Genomic DNA, 15,612 nt, shown 5'->3' with positions numbered 1-15,612 from the left:
CGATTGCTTAAATTCGATTATTGTTATAATATTTTATTAAACACGACGTTGTTTGGAACAACTTGTTCAAATCGTGGTAAGGGCGTTTATTTGTGTGTGAATCACGGTATTTGTTCCTCCGTTATGAATGGTTTCTATGAAACAAAATAAATATTTATTATTAATAATACAATAGTGCACAGTTAAACATAAACAGAAAAAAATAAAAGCTAGGTAATAGATATAAATTGCTCTGGTATTTCTAACATTATTTATAATAGTTACAGTAAAATATTATCATTATCACCCAATAGCCCCACTTAATAATACAATCATGCCATTAATCCGTAGTTCTTAATTGATAGTTGCAATTAAGCCTGCAGATGGAGTTACCAATCCAACAATCCATTTTGCTGAGTTCAGAATCCCAGAATTTGTTTCCAGTTGTTACTTTATATTAAGTTCAAAGTATAATAAAAGACATTGAAAACTACGGTCAAGTATGATTTCAGAAAATATTGATGATGACTACTTATGAAGTCTGCAAGAATTTTAAATATTTACAACATAAGTTCAGGTAGTAATAAGTGTAATTTTTGTGACTCTGAAGAAATGCAATGATAATGTGATACCAGAGTTTTTAAAACATTTCGATGACATTCTGTAGTTCCAGCATATTATTATAAGTATCGGTTTATAGTTGTTAGTCGGCTTATAGTAGTTGCATCAGACTAATTCATGTAACACCGATACAAAATAGGCCATCGTCGGGCCACTGGTGCGGAAACCGCGCTTGTTTAACTATCTGCCACCTCCGCTTCACGAATGCCAGTAGTGAGGGGCAGTAATAAGTTCACACCTTCATATATAGTTAGTTCTTTTAAATAAAAAATCCATGTTAAGCAAATATATCCATAAATGTATGCCGTAAACTTTTATAGGTGTTCAGTCTGAGAAAGTAATTTTTGTATTCGTGATTTGTAAGTGTTTGGTGAATTACACATTATCATATATACAAATCAACTCAAAACAAATCAAACTAACTTCAAATTAACTTCTCCTTCTACATAGTTATAATTAAACATATATATATTTATACAGTCAACAGCCCTATTGGACTTATGTGCTTATTGTGTCTTTTTTCTTTTTCCTTGTTTGTTTTATTTTGTTACTGTGTTTTGCGACAATAAATGACTTTTTATTTATTTATTTATATATTGTATATTTATTTTGAAATAAAGAACATAAAACAAGTAGTGAGGGGCGCTGTGAGTTCTGGCTTTATCCACGTGATAAAATAATTATCACGTTTAACATCATGCGATTAAATAGTAGATTGTGTCACAAGAGAGCAAAATGACATACATATTTACGGCAATAGCGTACATTGAATCCTGAACGAAGCGAAGGATTCTATAATTGAAACCTGAGCGTAGCGAGGGATTCTAAAATAGAATCCTGTCTGATGCTGACTCTGCCTCTCTATGTTAAAACATTCATAGTTACTAATGTGTTATAAACTGGTGTTGGCAGGAATTTGAAATATACTCGTAATGGCTCCTCTACACGATGGCCCAGCGCTGGGCCAGCGAGATGGCCATGCGATGGTAGGAACGCAACTACACGATGGCGACATTCAGTTGTGATCTATCCGGTTTCCAAGATGGACGTGGAAGCATTAGCCGTTGCAGCAATTTACCTATACGCCACGTACATTTTCTTCAAGTAATTAAAAAAAAAGGCGTAGAAACTGCAGGAGTTTTTTGATGATACATACTTCCCCAAAAAAATGATTGTTAGATTTTTTTTAAAGAATTATATTAATTAAATACCTTTTTTAATTTCCTTGCATGTTCGAGCGATAGCGAGGCAAATAAGTAAATATCGATTTTCGTTTTAGATCCGCTGGCTCTATCGTGTGTGTTGTTCTCTTGAAGTAGCGATTTCGGATATATTATATTCTAATTATTACGATATTCTGACATTACTTCACATTACTTTCCCATCTCTATCGAAGCAGGTTAACTGGAAGCCGTTCAAAATGTAGACTCATCTATACACGTAGATACTTGTACTCTTTGAAGTTAAACCGTGCTGCCTTAACGATGGGTGGCGGTAATTTCCTATCGTTAACACTTAATTTTCCACTAGAGCTGCTGTTTAAAACTAGAAGGAAAATAGTGATTGATTGGAAACCTGTTGCACATGATTTAAACGTTTTAAGAATTAGGTGAAAATTAGAGAAGGTAAGAACAAAATCTGGAATGTTTTGAATGTTACTGGCAATTGCGGCCTTTGTTTTGAAAATAATGCAAATTCGATGGAGTCCGTCTAAGGTTTGCACTAGGGATTGCAATCCGGTCTGGTTTTGAATCCGCCCGGATCCGGCCAGATTTTGGCCTCAATCCGGGGATCCGGCCGGATCCGGCCGGATTGGTATTGCGGATGAAAATTTCGTCCAGTCACGTATTTTATTATGTTTTTAGCGTTATATTCTCAAGGATATTTTTCTAATGGGTTAATAAAACGACAGTTTGAGGTTTCAAAAATCAATGTTTTTATTACGTAACCACTAAGTCGTATTACAATAATCAGTCTCACAAATTAAAATCTTCTTTTTCTCTTAAAATATCTATAGCCCCACAAATCCCACAAAAAGGTGCTTTCAATTCTTCGCTTTATTTAGTAGCATAATAATAACAAAATAACATATTCTATTTACTTTAAATTCGACAAAACATTTAACTTGACTGCTGAATGAAGTCTTATAAATATTTCTTCATTCATAATAAGTGTTAAGGTGCATTTAAAATAGTAAAATGCACCTTAACACTTATTATAACTGGGCTATAATGGGTTGTACTAAATTAAGCGAAACAACATGTATGTTACATTATCGTGTAACAACACAATTAATTAAATATAAAACAATTCAGTACTTACTAACGGTGCACGGGAATCTCAACCAACACTACGACGACACATATTTCGTCGGTAGAAGACTGGCGTCAACTAACAAATAAGTTGTTGTGTTGCTGTTTGCGAGCGGGAACGCGGGGAGGGGAGCATTAAAATAGAATTACGTTCGAATATTGGCGAGAACTTTTAAATTTTAGAAGTGTTTTAAGCTGTAATTTTATATTTTAGCGCTTTTATTCCTTTTACCGGATCCGAGACCGGATCCGGTGAATCTAGCCGGATCCGGTAGCTTGAAAAATGTACCGGATCCGCCGGACCGGATTGCAATCCCTAGTTTGCACTGACTTGAACAAAATGATGTGTTATCGAAATATTAAATTTAATAATTAAAAATCGAAATTTCGAAATTTAATTTTAATATTAAATTTGACATTAATGATGACATTATCATCCTTTATCATTGCAAATACCATGCAGAGTTATCTTGGTCCCGCTGTAACGATAACATATACCTACTCACAATAAATAATGATTGTGATTTTTTTCCTTTGAATCCAAACAACACACATTCTGCCGTATTCGAACTTCAAGATATTCACAAGAGACGACACGTACTAGATCCATTCTAGATACGTTATAGTTTGGATTTCAACTAGTTCTCTTTTGCAGCGCATTTCGGGCAACCATGTCACTTTTACGATAGATCGTGTTAGATATTATCTAGTAGATGTGAATTGGATCTCTAAGCCATATCTTGTGGAAATCGTTCAAGAGTATCTCCAGAATCACGCAAATGTCAAATTTGACAGGTTAGATCTTAAACATATCATTATCGTATCTTGGCGATGTCTAAAAGATATCTAACAGATGTATATTTCAAAATCCGAATTGGGCCCATTGGTTGTCTACACAAAGAGACGAGAACGGAAAAGTGAAGCACACAACACGCCGTTGCGACTTGGGAATCCTTTCATATAGCTTGCAAGTTACATTACAAGTTGTAACTTGTAATGCAAGCGGATATGTACCTCTTTTTCACTTTTTAATCTATTAACAAATATGTGTTATTTTATATACAACAACACTTTGACTTTTATTTACAATACCTATATGCTAATAGCTTTCATGAAGCGGGCCGCTGCACTCGGCTTCTGCCCGCATGATTTGGTAAGCAGATTTTGGTGGTTCATTCGTTTATTGATAATACGTTATATTTTTGCTATTATCGAATATCGACACAGTAACTATTAAGTCTCCTTTTTCACAGGTTGCCATAGTAATTTAAGATACTGTTCATGTTAACGCGTAGGCATCGCGGATGGAAGATAAGATAAATTTGACTGTGGAATATTTAGGCTTATACAAGATTATCTTTATTGAACTTGATTATACGAACATTATATTCTGCGGTAGGCGTCATAAAAAAAGGAACTGAGATATATTATCATAATATTTGTACAGGCGGCTCGCATAAAACTGGGTTAGGCACCGCGGAATTCCGGAATCACATAAACATGAAACGAAGATTTTTTTTCGCAATAAGTTCTTAACTTTGTGGTTTTACTACTTACTGTTTGTTTCTAAAAATTTTATGATGTGCAGACCTGGGAAATCTTTCCGTGTTTGATTCAATGTTGACGTAAATTCCATACTAGTTTTGCAAACAACTAACATAGGGAGACACATCTTAAGCTTTTTACCTTCATCAAATTGTCGTTCAACCTATAAATACAAAGTGACTTTTCCTCAATCAGTGTATGACAGTTAACTATATAGAACTAAAATACTGGTGGATTATTATTAGGTTTACGGGTACGTTTCTAATATCTTTGTTTTTCGACTTAAATGCTACATAATGAAGTAAAATGTAAGTACATTGTTTCTTGTTAGACCACGATGCCAAAATGGCCGTCGTTATACGAAACAACCAAGTTTCCATTAAGACTATCAAGTGCAGCTAACGACTTGTTACCCAGCTAACTTGCCACTTGCCCTGTGAAAAAGCCATTTCGAGGCTATAAGCGAATTAACTTCTTAATTATACTTTCCATTGATTGCGATTACAAAGATTTTTTTACTGTGCATAAGTATTGTTGATAATTTTAACAAATGTGTAATATAACCAAAAACCACTGATTATTACTTAAAGTCATAAAAATTAAAGGTAATAAGAAATGTTATGTTCTATATAATGTAACTTTCGTTAAAATAATCATACGGTCGTAAAAAGCCGATCGTGTATTATATTATATAGTTTTTTTTTAATATTGTCTATAACTAAATATTAATATTCAAAGCAGTGACTAATATTTAAATAAATTATTAATACAAACCCTGAGTTAGCTCTAATAAATCGACCTCTAAGTGAATATATTAAAATACCAGGCTGCTCTTTCGAACAAAACTCAATGATAAAAACTTGGTAAATTTGGTAATTAAGTTTATCTTTGTAAATAAACTCTTCAAAACAGTTTTCAACATTCATAATTTGAAACACGTTTAAGTTTAAAGCTCTCTTAATTTTTTACTGCGGAAAGTGTGTCGGGCAGAAAGTACCTTTTTGCAGTGGAGTCACGTTTCGCGAACGGATTGCCTGCCTCGTATTGTTGACTGGCATGAATAGACTGTTCCTGTCCTACGCTCGGGTGACCGTGCACTATGAAATAAGGGGGACGCTTGAAATGTTTCCGAGAGCTCTTTAACGACATACATATGTTTGTTGCATATGTGACTATACTATAGGACGCATGCTATCTGAGTTTTTTAAGGGTGATTGCTTGTTCTGGTTTATTTTATTTTAATGTTTTAAATATAAAGGGGTGGACACTGATATAAAAATGTAGGACACGTTTAGTTCTGTTTTGCATATCTGGATGTGAAGTTATCTTGTAGGCAGCTTATTTGACCCGAAAAACTTCTCAGATTGTCCTACGGGGATGTCTTCGATAACTTTTGTTGGTATTTTCGTTCAGCCAAATATGTTTTTCAATGCATAGGCAAAGAAGTATTAAGACGTATGATTTACGTTGGGTTGTTAAACTTCTTGAAGTCATTCACTCGCTTATTGATGAACAATTTTCTTAATTGGTTTGCGTTGCTTGATTTATTAAAATAAAAATGATATTGTTATATATACCATATTATTATTCAACGGAGTCTTAATGACACTTTTAATAGTACCTAAGCGAACTATGCCGTCGGCATGCAGTTCTCATACAAGTTACAGTTGACAATTTGCCTCAGCTCTATATACCACAATAGTCGTAAAATCTTATAGTAGACGGACCCAGCATGTAATTACTTCATAGTCAACCTAAACTTTTATGGTCATGTCAAAAAAGTAGCTTTTTCTACTCGTCGACTGCAATGCTTGAATTAAGACTTCGTATACCATCAAAGTGAAATCGCATACTTTTTTCACTATGGGACCCCAACTCAACTATAATATTCATTTCAATACAGTTTAGTCAACTATAATATTCATTTCGATACAGTTTAGTCAACTATAATGAAATTGACCAATCGAAAGCGCGGAGCAAGTACCAGGGCCTCATAGTTACAAGGTGTCGTTGACCAACAGGCGGGGGGCGCGGGGCGCGGGGGCCGGGTCGCGTACGAGTATGAATGTATCGCGGCTGCTCGCGCATCTTAGCTGTATACTTTTGGTTTTTTACCTACATATATGATTCTTCTACTAGTTTTAAGCATTTTTTTTGTTGACTCGTAGAAAAAGTATTGTATACAATAGTGATATAATCAAGCTTTTCAATCTCGTACCTTCCTTAGGCAACTCAGCAAGCTTCGTTGCCTAAACACGGTACTCGACTGAAAAGCTCTCCATTATATCACGATTGTATAAAATACTATTTCAATACGCCATGTTTTCCACTTCCTCCATCGTCAATCCATTTAATGTGCCGTCGCCGGCCCTGACGTCGTTAGCCCTTCACGGGCCTTATTTCATTTCTTATCGAAAACAGCCTTCGGATTTATTCTAGCAATTTGTTTGGTAACGGCCTAACGGTTCAATGGTTTTTAAATGTTTTATTCGGGCCGTGCTTCTTATGCTAATGTCGAGTGCGGATTTATCATAATATCACTTAATATTCTATGAGATGCGCTCTGGGGCTTGCTAAGTACTTGTACCTACAGACCCTATATACTTAGCCACTACTATGTTGTTTTCAGGCTTAAGTATGCTTTTAACCTTTCGTATGTGTGTGATGGTCAAAAAGCGCTCTCGGGCTCTATAGAACTGAAAAAGTTGACTGAAATTCGGTTAGCATGCTTAAAATCATACACAAATCAGCGGGCTCAGCACGGTTCCATTTTTATCGATTATTACTATGCCCGTCACTTTCGCACTTAGATACTTGTTAGAACGTGACAGGCATGGTGATAAACGATAAAAATTCGACCGTGCTACTAGGGCAGGTTAATGTTACATCTACGCTTTCTGGTAAGGTTTGTGGCAGGCGTTAATTGTACCTAGTAGTAGTAGAACTGGAAGCTAATTCAAACTTACATTTTGATATCAAAATGATGTCGTTTTATTATGATTCGCGCATACTTGTTCGTACATGTATCGGCGCGAGCGAGACGCATGGGCAAATGATAACAAAATGACATACCTACCTAAGTTAGATTTATTGGCCTGCTGGCCCCGTAGCCAACGTGCCAATCGCTAACGCTCCGTACGAAACGCAACTGTCGCCGGCACGTAATAAATGGAAGATTGATAAAGAGACACGAAACGATTCGATGGCGAAGCGATAGCGATAGTTACCTTAGCTAGGCCGCTTGTATTCGGTAGCATAAAGAAAACTAATCCAATTTATTTAATGTATTGTTCCAGGTGTCGAAAAGCAGAAAGCTGTAGCCGTCAGATTTAAAGGTATTTAAAAAAACACAACTTAATTACATAATCATAACAATATCCAAAGAGTACGTCTAATGGATCTCATCGAGTTATTCAACTCATTCATTTAGTGATTTACTTCTCATCTGTATAAATCGTGTACGGTTCGATGACAATTTCATTTAAGCGAAGCGAAGCATATTTAAATCTACGAGTCACAAACCGCAAAGTTGACAAATTGATGTAAAACAAATCATACAGCGAAATAATTTACAAATACTTTCAAAGCTAAATCAACCGCCGTGCCATTGTCTAACCTCAAGTTGACACCGTTTCCAGTTTAACAAACGAGCGAAGTTTTCATTAGGTACCTACGCTCAGGATATGAATGGAATAAAGTATAAGAACATTTCTATGTACTCTTCAATGTTAATTAATTAACCTCTAGCCGCCCAGAGACCTATAAAAAGGTCTCCTGTTCCATTCTAATTTGAACTTTGTGTTGACAAAATAAAATTTCATTCTGCTTGGCAAGGTTTGACGTATCGGCTAGAGGTTAAATTTAAGGTTAAATCTGGTAAACGCGACCGCAGAAAGCTAAAAACGGATGTTGTGTTTAATATAATGATATTTAATTTCCATGTGTGTGTTTAATTATTTCGAGTGTTTATTTATCGAGGAAAACAGATCATATCCTGTAGCCGCTTAAAGCCCGTCCATTACATTGTATTCTCCATTGAATGTTTATTTTTCATATCAAAATTTGATTTGTTGGCAACTAGTTATAGCTACCTACTGAGAAATCACAGCATAAAATATTGTTTCGAACTAAATAAACACTAACATAAAATAATGCACGATGACGTCTAATTACTAGAATAATATTGCTTGAACATACAGCTAGTATTATTTTAGTAATTAAAATGGGATTCCACAATACAACGCCAGATTTATGCGATGTTTGAACGTCAAACAACACAAATCAAAATATTGAACTAAATATTTAGTTTGCTCCTAATTATAGCGTTGCTCACTTAATTATTGTTAATTATAGTAAAATACGCAGTACGGTGTATTAGGGTAGCATCGAATGTGGATAATTTTAAAAAGAAACACTTTCTACTGTAGCAACACTTGCACCATCCCACTAACCCGGGCTTGAGCGGTTAAACCGTTAACCTAGTGTCAAATTGTACTGGTAACCATGGTAACTCCAGGTTTAACTGGTTAACCCCGGATTAGTGGAATGGTGCAAGTGGGCCTTAGTTGCCTTGGTTGCTTTGCAGTAGCGTAAGGTAAGTTATGCCAAAGTATAAAGTGATGCTTCTAGTTTAGTAGATTCTCAAAATTATTTCGCTTTCGAAGTTCCTCCAATGCAAATTAAGAACATTTTGCTAATTACATTAGTTACTGAACTTGCCAAATTTATTTTTGTATGATTATCTCAGATCATAAGGTCAAGCTTGCCAATCCATTAAAATCCAGATCTGGACTACTGAGTACGCGGTAACTAGTTTTGCTACAGACTGGAGTACCCTCGTGCGTCTGTCTGTCTGTCTGTCGAGCACCCCCTCCCCCCTTTATCTCCGAAACTACTGGGTCTAAAATTTTGAAAAAAATACACAAAGTAGTTCTCAACCTATAGATGACAGAAAAACCTATTAGAAATGTGCAGTCAAACGTGAGTCGGACTTAATTTACGGAACCCTTGGAGCGCGAGTCCGACTCGCACTTGGCCGGTTTTTTATAGTATTTTCTTTTAGACTAGTAAGTAGCAGTTAGCAAATTTTATTCGAAACCACCTCTTGAAGATCTGTTATTCCTGTCCACAAAGGACTTTTAAAGGAAGGCGGAAGATATTTTAACTCTAATGAGAGAACCCCTCGGTCATTAATATAGTAAATGCCAGTGTTTATGCTAAAGGAGGTTTCAGTTGTGGGTCAAGTCAGTGCCGCACGCAAAGGTCAGTGACTCTGAGCACGCACTACACCGGTGTGAACGGAGCTTTAGACTACCTTCCATAGACGCCATAATACTATGGGCGCTTTCTACTCATTTGCAGCTTATGTTTATGCCCAAGATACACTTGTAAGTTTTAGTTACGTAAGTAGGGACACAGCTATACTACAGAATGAGAGATAAATATCGTTATCTCTTTCTAAGAAATAACGTTGTCCCTACTTACGTAAGTAAAACTTACAAGTGTATCTCAGGCCTTAAACTAGACTTAAATTAAAGTAACACTTTTACTGAAGAAAAATCATTTATTTACAAACAAGATATATACAGTGTATTACTAAAAGAAATTAAAAAAAAAAGCGGCCAAGTGCGAGTCGGACTCGCCCATGAAGGGTTCCGTATTTAGGCGATTTATGACGTATAAAAAAAAAACTACTTACTAGATCTCGTTCAAACCAATTTTCGGTGGAAGTTTACATGGTAATGTACATCATATATTTTTTTTAGTTTTATCATTCTCTTATTTTAGTAGTTACAGGGGGGGGGGACACACATTTTACCACTTTGGAAGTGTCTCTCGCGCAAACTATTCAGTTTAGAAAAAAATGATATTAGAAACCTCAATATCATTTTTGAAGACCTATCCATAGATACCCCACACGTATGGGTTTGATGAAAAAAAAATTTTTGAGTTTCAGTTCAAAGTATGGGGAACCCCAAAAATTTATTGTTTTTTTTCTATTTTTGTGTGAAAATCTTAATGCGGTTCACAGAATACATCTACTTACCAAGTTTCAACAGTATAGTTCTTATAGTTTCGGAGAAAAGTGGCTGTGACATACGGACGGACAGACGGACAGACGGACAGACAGACAGACATGACGAATCTATAAGGGTTCCGTTTTTTGCCATTTGGCTACGGAACCCTAACTAGCTTAAATCTAAAATAGGCCCTTGAGGCATTGTACCAAGGATGCTGGCGACATTTCCTCGCTGTATCGCAATGCTGATACGTTGTGCGAGGTAGCCGCCAGCTCTTCGGTCACCAGTTACGTCAACCAGACGCTTCGCGATTTCTGCGAACAACTTATGCGCGCTGGGACCCCATGGACCTAGAGTTTCAACTCCAAATGGTACAAAATGGTACTCTCTACCGAGGCTCTTATATTTGTTACGTTTTAAAATTTCGGCGCTTTCCGCCGCCCCGCCCGCTTTTACATTAGTCCGTTGGAGGTGGGACGGTGCCAGTGTGTCTACGCAGGTAGCATCCCACACTAACATCCGTCCCAAGCTCCAAGGAACTAAGGACACCCCATCGGGCCTCTTGCCATCGTCTCTGAAAATGCCAGTCGGCTCAAGAAGATACACTTTTACTTAGGAGTTTAAAGGACACAGTCCTCGTAACTTATTTCACGAACCGTGTTAATAAAATTGTAAGATTTTCGTGGTAGCCGTGAATTTTCTCATATCATTGTATGGAAATCGAATTTTCCATTTCCGAAACGAGAGTTTCCTGAAATATCCGAGAACTTTTCTAACTTTGGAAACTCTTCGCAACTTGACTTATATCGACCGGGATATGAACCGTGATTACCTTTTGCCGCGTCCGTAGGTAACGTTGAAAGCGAACTTAGCCGACGCGCACGAATGAGGGTAGACCGAGCGCGCACTGACACAACTTTGACATCCACCCGCTATCTTCAGTTACCCGTGAACAACATGCATGTAACTGCGTCGAAATATCGGGTTCTAGCTATATCCGATTTTCGCAGTTCTAGTCCTGTTTTCGTAACTTGCACATCTATTAAGAGTGAGTCGTCATGCCCCGTCTAAGGTGAGTGATCTGTGGGCCTGCCCTTTATGAGCGGCCACTTACTTTGACTTTTAAATGTATGTGAGCTCTACTAAAGCCTAACTCTTGTTAGAGTGTAAGCCTGTGTTATGGTTGGAAGGGTTTTTGTTGACTGTATTTTACCTCTCATGATAATTTTGAGAGCAGATGAAGTGCTTGCTTTTATGCTAACGCTACACAACTAAGTATGTGCGGAATATTTACTTATTGATTACACCAATATCAATTACTGAGTTAAATATTACTTTTTTATTGATGTTAAAAATACGGACCATAATAAAAAAAACTTACTGAAGAATAATTCTACAAAGTTTTTATAAGTTTTGATTGTATCTATCAGTAAGGCGAGGCTCCATGGTCCCGAGATATGGAATAGATATACAAATAATTTAATAATATTCTTTATTGTGCACAATGAAAACATGATTAAATAAAGAAAATTAGATAAAAAACTAAGCTACAACACCTATCCTAATTAGTATACCTAAATATGTAGTTAGAAAGTTCAACTGAAACGCCACTTGAAGGGTCCACGGAAAGAACATGTCTAGTCACACTAGTGACATTTTGAGTAATCCGGTTTTAAAATTTGGAACAATGTCAGTCCCATCAAAAACATTACATGTAAAAAGGTGCAAGTCTCGCAACGCTTCTACTAGGTACATAAAAGTTTTGAGATGTAATGTGAAACCAAGTCGGTTATTTTAATCAATGCCAGGGGGTGTTAAAACCGTATCAATAAGATATCTTTAATTTGTAATACGTATAATGACTTGGCCATCGCACGGCTGCATAATGACATAAGGATCATCGTCACCTATTAAAAATAATTCAAACTGAACATAACGCTAATTGCAGTTTGAGCGTTACACATATTTACGAGTACAGTACGAGTAAGGCATTATGTACGATTGCCAAGTCATTATATGTATTACAAATTAAGGATATCTTATTGATACGGTTTTAACACCCCCTGGCACTGATTAAAATAACCGACTTGGTTTCACATTACATCTCAATTTTTTTTTGTAGTAGAAGCGTTGCGAGACTTGCACCTTTTACATGTAATGTTTTTGATGGGATCTCATCTCTTTTTGTAGGCAATCCTTTTTTTCGGGTACTCATACCCATACTATGTATACATATCATAATTAAACACATCTTCATTCATACTCACATCGTACATCGTAGTGTACCTTTACTTTACCTACTATTTGTAGGAACTGCAACAGTAACTTTGTAATAGCATATATTTATATGGGATTACTTATGCAGTTCTTAGATTTTTAAAACGTGACTGATATTGCAATATTTTTAGGTTTTCTATGGCTTGATAAGCTGAAAACTACTTATGTTTAAAATTTGAAGCTTGTGGGTATGCTAGAAGTAGCTTAGAATTGTGATGATCGTAGGTGAGTGAATGAGTGAGTGTGTCAGTGTCGAAACTAAGGAACTTTGACGTACAATAATTCTTAAACTACAAGTTCAGATTTAATGTTTTTGAGAAAATATCTAAAGCATGTTAAGCCCTGTATGTCGCCTAAAATTCAGGGTTCTAGAAGCTAGCTTCAGCCAGCACAAAATTACAGGACGTCGAAAATGGCCTGAATCGCTTCGAGAAAAGGATGGTACGGCCGTGCCTCTTTGTTTTGCTCGACTTGGCGGGGGCACTGCCGTGCCCCCAGAAACGTATGGTAATTCCGTGACCAGGTATTATTTAACTAAAAATAAAGTTGTGTTACATTTATTATACAGTGGTAGCAAAAGATATAACTAATAGTTCATTAAGAACTCTTCATTTTGAGATAAAAATCTTATTTTCCGAAAAATGTGACTAGACATAGTTCTTTCCGTGGACCCTTCACTTACTTACACTTGACACTGGTACCATTGGTAGAGGTTTAACGCGTGGCCAATTTTACGAATATTGTAGGTATAGGTATAAACACAAAACTCAGCGGATAATTCATCACTCGCCAAAACGTGTGAAAACTAAAATGAGATATTGTTGGGCTTAAAAAGTTTGATTAAAATACTTACCAAACTCCAAACAAATCCAAACGCTGGCTATCATGTTTAGAGGTTTCTTTGAGAGTTAGCAAAGTTGAACATTGTTATATTTTAGGTTAAATATGATACCTACTTTTAGGATTTTAGAAAAAGAAAATATAAGAAGTTCAATTAAAGTATTTTAAGATGCTATTTTCACAATACTTGAATAGCTAGATTTACAGTGATTACTTTGATTGATAGGCACCCATTGTTTTATTTTAAATGTATGTGTCAGCGCAAACGTAGTTGGGTCATTTGATAATTTATTGTCTAATTTTTTCTTAACATTCTAAGTTTCGGAACAAAAATTAACCATACAAAAATGCAAATTTGTATAGCTAACATTCGTAACGAAACTGAGAAAACTAAGAAAACTTAATCTCATCTTTTCTTAATTTTCTCAGTTTCGTTACGAATGACCCAGTTTTCTGATTAAAGTAATCCCACCCTCTGACTATTAATTTTCAGACTTAATTTCGGCTCAGGACCGCTTCGGCCTCAGTTTCATTTCGTCATCTCCATAAATCGTCCACAGTGCCATGTCGTCAGCCTACAATTCCTAAATCGTCACCTTCCTAACTTGCCTACTTTCTGATATCGTCAATACCCCATTTTGTCTAAATTCCTATTTTGACCATAGTGCCAACTCGTCCAATATCTGATATCGTCAATATACCATTTTTGTCTACGTTCCTATTTCGACCAAAGTGCCAACTCGTCCGCGTTCTTTTATTTGAACTTTTAGTGTACGTGTATTTATTGCCTACAACAAGCAAATCACGGCCTCTCTGAGATTTAGTAATATATAAATTCGACATTTTACTGTTGGAAGTTTTTGATTCAGCGACTGACTGAATTGACTTATGTGTGTCATTGAATCATAGATAAAATTAATGTCAATGTGCACTTCATATCTTCTTAAGTGCTATTTTCCAGCTAGTATTAGTATTAGTATTATTTGCTGTTGTCACACTTGTCCTTAACCATAAAGATAACTTTGATGATAATGATGATGTACTATTAGGGCTGCTATGTAGTTGACGAGTTGGCACTGTGGTCTAAATAGGAATGTTGACGAGTAAGCACTATGGACGAATTAGGAGTGTTGACGAATCGGCACTGTAGTCTAATTAGGAATATAACCAAGTTACTACAGTGGCCCACGTAAGAAAGCGGGCGAGATAAGAAAGTGACGATATAGGAATGCTGGCGAATCGGAACAGTAGACCAAATGCGAATGAGAACTACTTAAGAAGTTGCCGAAATGAAACTGAGGCCGAAGCGGTCCTGAGCCTTAATTTCGCCCTTTTAGGGGATTTTTTATGTTAATATTTAACTATATAAGTCCGTACCAAGCCCATACCGTAAAACGGGGTGAGTAGGTTTCGCGGGGAGAGGTGGGTTATGAATGGGGAGAGAAGGTTTGAGAGGGGGGTGAGAAGGGATTTTAAGGCTACTGCTACAAAAATAATGTATTCCAATTTAAAATGGAGCTATAGTAACGCATAATAAAAAAAAATCAATACAACAATCTTCCAAAATCACCTTTGTATGAAAACCGCTCTCACCCCAAATACGAGGCACTACGGGGTGAGGTGGGTTTTCCTCTTTATCGTCAAAGTTATGAAATGCAACTACCCAAAATAAAATAAAAACTGAAATACAAACGTCCGGAACACATATTATATACACCATTCAGTTTTCATATGTAAAAATAAAATGTTATCGAGGTTTGAATTTCAGTTTTGACTCTACTCACCCCATTTTACGGTACTGTGCGTGTCATTCCCGAGATGCATAGGTTAGTTGCCCGGGCCAGCCAGCCTATTATGGATAGCTTTATCCATCTTTATCCACGTGATAAAATAACTGTCACTGTTTAACACCGTGGGAAAGAAAGTGACGGACACCGTTTTATCACGCTGTCACGTAGACAAGAACGACCATCATATCCGTACTGGATGTCATTTTCTATGACGGCTGATCAGTGATC

At 36.3% G+C, this 15,612-nt stretch overlaps 2 long non-coding RNA genes across 2 annotated transcripts in view; one reads left to right on the top strand and one right to left on the bottom strand.

Moving 5' to 3' along the window:
* The window catches only part of LOC134657022 (uncharacterized), a 285,577-nt gene that overhangs the window by 51,145 nt on the left and 218,820 nt on the right, over positions 1 to 15,612 (top strand). The window lies entirely within an intron of this gene.
* LOC134657330 (uncharacterized) lies at positions 6,201 to 7,032 on the bottom strand. Its single transcript, XR_010097597.1, has 2 exons — positions 6,763 to 7,032; positions 6,201 to 6,242 (listed from the first exon to the last, which is right to left on the bottom strand). It is a non-coding gene; the product is annotated as an uncharacterized LOC134657330 (long non-coding RNA).

This window comes from Cydia amplana, chromosome 19 (genome assembly GCF_948474715.1).
Source record: "Cydia amplana chromosome 19, ilCydAmpl1.1, whole genome shotgun sequence".
Lineage (NCBI taxonomy): Eukaryota > Metazoa > Arthropoda > Insecta > Lepidoptera > Tortricidae > Cydia > Cydia amplana.
The sequence above is the reverse complement of the archived record's forward strand: the minus strand, read 5'-3'. Positions and strand labels throughout refer to the sequence as shown.